General features: G+C 34.4%; 1 long non-coding RNA gene across 1 annotated transcript; it reads right to left on the reverse strand.

Moving 5' to 3' along the window:
* Positions 1-229: 229 nt before the first annotated feature.
* On the reverse strand, positions 230-8,236 carry LOC105716215 (uncharacterized). The gene is made up of 3 exons (XR_001107223.2): positions 8,105-8,236; positions 1,773-1,979; positions 230-629 (listed from the first exon to the last, which is right to left on the reverse strand). It is a non-coding gene; the product is annotated as an uncharacterized LOC105716215 (long non-coding RNA).
* Positions 8,237-9,016: the final 780 nt, after the last annotated feature.

Here is a 9,016-nt window from a genome sequence, read left to right on the forward strand (position 1 = left end):
TTCCTCCCAGCCCACTACTAGAGCCCAGTATAGTACTGTATAGTATGGGCTTTTATGGAGGCTTCTATTTCCCACCTGTATTTCTTTTTCTTTTTCCAGCAACAGTCTGCCTTTGCGCCAACTCCTAAATAACCATAAATTTTGTTCTTATAAACCTTAATGAATGCTTGGCCAAGATGCTGTAACTATTGGCTTCTATATTGGAGCATAAATGGAAAGGGGGAAAAAAAGTGCACTGTGAAAAACTGGATAAAATGGAAAAAAGATCACAGCAAACCCAAAGTCGCAATTTGCCTTTAATGTGAAGGAGGCCTTGTTTTCACGGTGTGGCAGCTTTCAGGGGTTTTAATCTCAAAGTGGCTGATCAATTTAAGGTAAGTGGCAGGCATTTGGCCTGGTTCCCAGGCTTTGCTTTGCTGCTCTGAGAAAAGAAAGGATTCAGTCAGACACACAGACAACAGGCATCATCAGCGGCTCCCACATTCCAAGCATTTTAACACAGATTAGGTTGGCATGATTCTACTGTTTACTGAAATCTCCTAGGTGTTGCATTTTTCCTTTTTCTTGCTATGGTTATCCAAGATGGTTTTCTCAGGTCAAGACCTTTATATGCCAAATAGCTTGCAGCGCTGTGAAGGGAAAAGAAGAGCAGAGGTCAAGACTTCTGATTAAAATGCAATTTCACTTGCTTGCTGCAAAATATGAGACTTCAGACAGCAGGTAATTGAGCACTGAACTTTTTGCCTAAGGCATACATTGAGAGAGGAACTGTTTTACATGCATGCCTGAGGGGGAAAAAACGAAGATAATTTCTTTAACAAGGACAAACTTAATTCAACTAGGAATGCCCAAAGGAGTAACAGGGTGATCTGTACTTATTTTTGCTTCAGATTTTATAAGCATGAGGCTTACAGATATGTTGAACAAGATTACAACCAATATAGTCCATTTTTAAATTAATATTTTTACACCATATAGTCTTTACTTTTTCAAAACAGTAATATTAAATGAGTTCAACTGACCCCTTACCACTGTCTCATGTTCTTAGCAAAAGTTAATTTTTTTAATCCATTTGACCTGTAACCTAGGTTAAATAAAATACATATTCTATCGATTAAGCCAAAAAACAAATAAATTGTCTCTCATACATTTTTGCTGTATCATACTGCATAGAATATTTGCATTTTAAAATACATCTTCACAGTTTTTAAAGATACTTTGCCTTACTTTAACATAATGAAGGACACCTTCCCATTAGTTATCTTCATGGCAGATCTCCTCATGTATTATTTCTAAGAATTTTATCAAAATAAGAAATTAATGTGTTTTTAAAAATAATTTTTCTAGCTATTATACTTTTCAGAAGCAAAGTTGAACTATTATACTCACTATACCCAGAAATGCCTTCCTAACATTTCATACATTTATATTGACTTATTTCTTCCAAAACTTATGCATTGTTGCGCTTGAGTAACTGATATCAAGAATAAGTTCTCCTGTTTGTAAGGGTGAGCTTAGAAACTAATGCAACTATATGCAGTTATTTTCACTTCAGTGGTTATATATGAAAGCGTGGCTTTAAAAAAGTAATATATTACTTTTCACTGATTAAAGAAGAAAAATAGAGTCAGTCACCCAAAATATTTTTTCCTTTGCTTAAGTTTGAGCTGGGTTTCTGTCACTTGTCCCTTAAAAGAGATAGATTAATAAGTTTTCTGTTGGTCACAAATAAACTATCTCTGGTTCCAGGAACAGCAAATTCAAATACATACCAAGCCATAATTCCATCTTCTATATAAAGAGCTTCATTGCACACACTGGGGGTGTCCAGGCATCCATAGCATGTCCAAGCATGGCCTGTGAGGTTTTCAGCTTCCAAAGTGGAGTGGGAAGATGCTCAAGACTGGGGAGGAGCTAGAGAGAAGCTCTATTTTGGGACTGGTAGTAAAAATTGATGGGCATTTTCCAAAAATGTAAGCCTGCAGGAAGAAAGATAAAATAACAGAGAAAAAGAGGTAAACAACTAAAAAACGCATACTGTACCTAGTAAATAGGAAGAGGGAACACTGGCTAGAAGCAACATCTCCCATTTTTTTGCAGAGAAAATAGTGTATTTATTCTGTTTGCTATGGGCAAAGTTCTAAGATATGCTTTTCATATATGCACAAAGATCATAATACATTGTCATTTTGTCACTGGGTCCTCAATGTAGAAAGATAATGTTCATTTATCTGAGTTGCTTACAAACCCTGCCATGTAACACCTAAATATCCTAAAAATAGGAATTGGGCAAAGCAGAACATGGAGTAGACTTATGCTTCCAATTTCCAATTTCTAGCTGAAAGACAATGCCAGCTCTATACCATAGTTGACATTGGGCAATCTTTCTGTGCATTTGTTTTCTTGTTTGTAAAATTGATTCAATGAGAATACCTATCTCATAAGACTCTCAGAGGGTTATTGTGATTCGATGGCCTAATGCATGTAACCACAGTACTATGATTTGATAATTGTTCCATAAAAATTAGCCATAAACCTTTACTATATCTGTTTGTATTTCGTTCTTATTGGGAAGCATATTACACCAGTTTATTTCACAACATTGCTGTCAGATAAGAAATTTGTGGATTCCGTGTGATTATGGATATTAACTAGAGAATCTGTGTGTATTGTTATATATTTGGGAGTGTCTTAGCCCATTCAGACTGCTATAATAAAATACCTTAGGCTGGGTGCTCAAAAATATCAGTAAATAAATTACAGTGCATGAGAAATGGTTTTTAAATGTGATGACAGTATATAATTTCAGTAGGGTCAGAGAAAACTGGATGCTCATGTTGGAGGCTGACTTACAGACTTACAAATAATAGCCATTTATTTCTCACAGTCCCAGAGGCTGGAAAATCCAGATCAAGGCACCAGCAAATTCAGTGTCTGGTGAGGAATCTCTGCTTCACAGAGGACACCTTGTTTCATCTTGACATGGCAGTAGGGGCAAGGCAGCTCCTTTCACCCTCTTTTATAAGAGGCACAAATCACATTTAAGAAGACAGAGCCCTCATAACTTTATTCCCAAAGGACTCCCACTTCTTAATACTATCACGTTTGTTGGGGGCTAGGTTCCAACGTATGAATTTGAGAGAGACATCAACATTTAGACCATAACAGGGAGGATGGGACAGAGTGTGTATGTGTGTGTGCGCGCGTGCACGCACCCGCATGTGTATACATATGCATGCTGGTATATGTTTACTTCTTGATTTCTCATGGTATTCTCTCAATTATCTTGCTTCCCCGCTCATCTTTCTTCCATGTCCAATTTGTCATTGACTCCAAGAGAGGTAGTTGAGGTATCTTTAAAAATCAAAGCTGGCCTTGAAATTAGAACCCCACATTAAATCTGTTATTAGTTCTGTGACACTAAGCAAATCACTTAGTCTCTCAAAGCCTCTGTTTGTCACCTTCAAATCAATGAGAAAACTATGCAGGCTCCTGGCATGACACCTAACCCACAGTAGACAATCAGTCTGCATCTTCCTTCATGATGTCTCTGAAATCTATGCCTTTCTTTTGTTCCCTTTGCCACCCTGGAGCAGGCCTTCATTCCCTCTCATCCTAGGCTCAACCTTCAATTTAGTTTTCTCTGACCCAATTGAAGTCATGCACTGTCATCAGATTAAAAAATAATCTCTCAATGCATTGCAATGTATTTATTGGTATTTCTGAAGCAAACCAACAAAAATATCAAACTTTGCATATTTTCCTTTTATACTTTTAGGTACATATGTTGTCAATATTGCTATTCTCTAGGCCTATGAAGACGCTTATTGTTTAATTATTCCTAAATATTCTTTCACTCACTTTCTCTGTGCTGTGTGAGAACTCTCTCTGTTGAAGACTATATACTACTCTAAGTCCTGAAGATACTAAGATAAATAAGTCAAAAAAATCTTGGCTGTACCATTCACTTGCAGTAATATTAATAAAAATTACTATTTATTGTACCCTTACAACTAAGATTTTATATGCATTATCTCATATAATCCTCACAACAACCCTATTAAGTATTCTTATTTATTTTATGAGAAATGGTAGCTTAGGAATATTAAATACATTTCCCATTATGTAGATAGAAAGTGGTAAAGCACAGATTTGAATCCAGATCAAAGCCTGAATTCTTAAGCTATCAGCTACTCTGCCTGTGTTATATTCTTAGAGAAATAATAGAAATGGCTCTACCATCAGACTGCCATAGATGTCATAAATAAATTGTCATGTCAGTGTTCCAATAAAACTTTATTTACAAAAACAAGAGACTGACCCATGTACCATATTTGCCAACCCCTTGGATAGATAACTAAGTTTTCTTTAAGTCCTGTTGATAAAGCAGTCATCAAGCTATAGTTTACTAAGAAAAACATTTAGAGTTTTCTAAGAAAGGATTGTTGATTTTTAAAATATTTTGATGAATCATATTAATAAATTCCCTAATATTAAGACATATTTGCTTTCTGTAATAAACTTTTCTCTTACTTTTAATATACTTTCTACACATAGAAGAGAAATTAAGGCCCAGAATATAAGAATCCAGCTCCAGGAGAAAAGGGAGTTACAGTGAAGAAATCCCAACATTCAGCATGCAAGTTTTCCTATGAAGCGTTTCCTGATTTCTGAAATGAGCACATATGGGGCAAGATGGCAGAAACTAGACAGAAAGCAGCTGCTAAGAAGCTAAAAAGCTAAGCAGATATTTAGGCAATCTCATGGTACCAAGGAAACGAAAATTGGAATTCAGGAACCACCAAGTAAAAGAGACACTAGTAAACACTTCAGGCTTTCAGTTAAAGCCCTGAATAAGATATACCCTAGGAGTAAGAATAATCCAGAAATATAAAAGCCTTAACCAGATTAAAGTGTTCTGCAGGTACTCTACCTGCCATCCAGGAAAATAAATTAAATCTTCTCTGGAAAAGCTTACATCATTCAGAGACTCTACAATTTTTACAATAAATTTCTTATAATCAGTAAAAAATTCCTAAGTATACTAGGAAATGGGGCCAAACAAAAATAAAGAGAAAAAATAGACAATTAAAAACAGAACCATAGGTGATACAGATATTGGAGTTATAAGACACTGACTTTAAAGTAGCTGTAAGCTGATATTTTGAAAAAACGTAGAAGATTTAAAAAAAAAATCACCAGGGAATTAAAATCCATTTTTTTAAGTATCAAACACTACAATTAAAATTTAAGAAACTACCACTTTTTACTTTTCATTGTAGTATCATAGAAGAATATCCACCATTTTCTGAAAAACACTATTAAAACATTTCCCTTTTCAATTACATATACCTGAGCCCAGATTATTTTTATGTACTACAATCAAAACAACACACCATAGTGGATTAAAGACAGAAGCAATAAGAGAATCCCACTGTCTTCCATTAAGCTGGGCATTTAAAAAATTTGTAAAAATGTAAAGCAAGGTTCTTTTTCTCATTTAATATTTTTTGTTTTAGAAAATACAGCTGTTTTCACTTAATTATATATTTTAACATGTAATGGGTTTATTGTTATTTTTGAATAATTTAGTAAGTCTTTTAAATTTTCTCAGTCTCCCATTTAATTATGGTAACCATTAATAGATATAACCCACATAAACAAAAGCTCTTTAGAGTTCTAAATACTTTTTAGGATTTTAAAAGGATTGCAAGACCAAAAAGTTTGATAATACTGATCTATAGATTGTAAACACTTACAATCAAGTTCTCAGCGTGTTTTTCGTTTATCTGTCTGTGTGTGGAAATTGGCAAGCTGTTTCTGAGCTTTATATGGAAATGCAGAGGATCAAGAATAGCCAAGAGAATTGTGAAGATTAGCTTACAGCTATCAAAGTTTATTTTAAAGCTTTTTTAAAGTTTATTTTAAAGTAGCCAAAAGAGTGATATTGGCATCAGGAAAAATAGACCAAGAAGATAGAATTGAATCCAGAAATAGTCCTAATATACAGTTACCTGATTTCCAACAACAGTGTTACTATGATGCGGTGGAAAAAGGATGGTCTTTTAAATAAATTATGCTGGATTGATTGTTCTACATTCTCATCAGCGTTTGGTATTATCAGTGTTTTGGATTTTAACTATTCTAATAGATGTGTAGTGATATCTTCTTGTAATTTGGAATTCTCTAATGGCATATGATGTTGGACATCTGTTGATATGCCATTTGCCATCTGTATATCTTCTTTGGTGAAGTGTTTGTTCAGGTCTTTTGCCCACTTTGTAATTGGGTTGTTTGTTTTCTTACTGTTGAGTTTTAAGAGTTCTTTGTATATTTTGGACACAAGACCTTTATCAGATATGTGTTTTGCAAATATTTCCCCTTAGTCTGTGACTTGTTTTTAATTCTCTTAAGTTTGTGCTTTGAAGGATATTATAAACAGAATATTCTCCTGTGTTTTATTCTAGAACCTTTATTGATTTATCTTTCAATCCATCTGGAATTGATATTTATATCTCATGTGAAGTCGGGGTTAAGTTTTACGTACATATATATATACACAAACAGAAACACATATACATATATAGTATACATACACACACACACACGCACGCACCTATGCACACATATCCATCCAGAACTCTTATTCGTTGCTGGTAGGAATGCAAAATGGTACAGCCACTTTGGAAGACAAATGGAATTTTATGACAATGGTAAACCTTGTCTCACTTTATGATCCAACAATCATACTCCTATGTATTTGCCCAAATAAGTTAAAAACTTATGTTAACATAAAAACTTGACATGAATGTGTACAGGAACTTTATTAATAATTGCCTAAAATTGAATGAAACCAAGATGTCTTTCAACAGATAAATGGATTAACAAACTGTGGTACATCCCTAGAATGGAATATTAATATTACTGAGCAATAAGAAAAAATAAGCTAAAAACAGATATAGAGGAAACTTAAATGCATATTGCCAAGTGAAAGATGCCAGTCTGAAAGACTACATATGTATATTTCCAACAAATGTCATTTTAGTAAAGACAAAACTTTAGAGACAGTAAAAAGATTAGTGGTTGCCAGTGTGTATTAATCAGGGCTTTCCAGACAAACAGAACCAATAGGATATTTATAAATATATAAGAAGAGATGGACTTTATGTTAATAACAATGTATCAATATCAGTTCATCAACTGTAACAAATGTATCACATTAATGTAAGACATAAATTAATAGGGAAACTGGAAGAGCAGGGAGTATATGTGAATCTCTGTTCTTCACTCAATTTTTCTGTAAAACTAAATTTGCTTTAAAAATAAAGTCTAATCAAAATAAAATGTACTAACCAAAATAAGATTATTGATCATTTGGACTTATTAAAATTTAAAGCTTCTACTCATCAAAAGACATGATTAAGAGAACGATAAGGCAAGATGCAAAGTGGAAGAAGATATTTGACATTTAAATCATATAACTCATATCTAGACTGTATAAATATCTCTTATAAATCTTTAAAAAAGACAGACTCAATTTTTTTCTAAAAGGGCAAAAAACTTGAACAGGCTTTTTACAAGCGATATCCAAATGGCTGATGAACATGCAAAGGTATTCAACATCACTAGTTATCTGGAAAATGCAAATTGAAAACAAAATAGGATATCTCTACACACACCCCAGAATGGCTAAAATTAAAAAGATTGACAATACCAAGCATTTGTGAGGATATACAGCAACAGAAACTCAGGATGCTTTGAGGGGTATAAATTGGTAAAAACCACTTTGGAAATTTTGTTGCCAGTAAAGCTGAATATATGTGCACCCTATGATTCAGTAATTCAATCCACAGGTATAAACCTAACAGAAATGCATATATATGTGCACAAAAACATAGTTATGAGAATGAGAATATTCCTAGCACATTATTCTCCATAGCACAAAACTAGAAGCAACCCAAATGCCCATTGTATTAATCCATTATCACACTGCTACAAAGACACACCTGAGACTGGGTAATTTATAAAGAAAAAAGGTTTAATCAGCTTGCGGTTTTGCAGACTGTACAGGCTTCTGCTTCTAGGGAGGCCCCAGGAAACTTACAGTTATGGTGGGAGGCAAAGGGAAAGCAGACACAGTCTTCATGTGGCTGGGAGGAGAGAGAGGTAGTGAAGTGGGAGGTGGTACACACTTGCAAACAACTAGTCTTGTGAGAAGTACATCACAAGAGCAGCAATGAGGAAGTCTGTCCCCATGATTCAATCACCTCTCACCAGGCCCCTCCTCCAACGCGGGGGATACGATTGACGTGAGGTTTTGGTAGGGACGCAGAGCCAAACCGTATCGCCCATTAACAACAGGATGGATGAACTGTGGTATACATGTACAGTGGAATACAATGTTGTAATGAATAAAATCATATCTATAAAAACATTAATGAATCTCAAGGGTATAACATTTAGCAACAAAAAGAGTATACACTATGTAATCTCATTCAAATAAAATTCAAAAACAGGCAACACAAATTTATAGTAACAGGAATCTGTGCCGTGGTTACCTTTGGGGAAGTAACAACAGGGACAGGAGCACAAAGTGGGCCTCTGTGGTGGTAATGTTCAGTATCTTACTTTATGTCATAATCAAGCTGTAAAATTAATGTTTATGCCTTTACCAGTCCATAAATTAAATTTAAACTAAATAAGTGAAACAAAATGGTTGCCTAAATCAACCACCTTAAAGTCATGAGTCATAAAAATTCCCAAATTACTTTTAATCCTATCATTTCTAAAACTAAAACAGTGAGGCCTTCCTGATAACAAGATGCACTCTCATTACAGACAGTCCAATGTTCGTCCTGTGCCCAGCACATTATTAATAATTAATAGCTAATATTTTAGTGCAGACACCACACTGAGTGCTTGCGTGCATTAATACATTGAAATCTCCCAGTAACCCTTAGAGATAAATATTATTAAGCTGCTTTATAGATGAGGAAGTAAATTTTCACAAGGTCAA

The sequence above is a fragment of the Aotus nancymaae genome, unplaced genomic scaffold, assembly GCF_030222135.1.
Source record: "Aotus nancymaae isolate 86718 unplaced genomic scaffold, 86718_ANA_hifiasm-v0.15.2.pri h1tg000025l, whole genome shotgun sequence".
Classification (NCBI taxonomy): Eukaryota; Metazoa; Chordata; class Mammalia; order Primates; family Aotidae; genus Aotus; species Aotus nancymaae.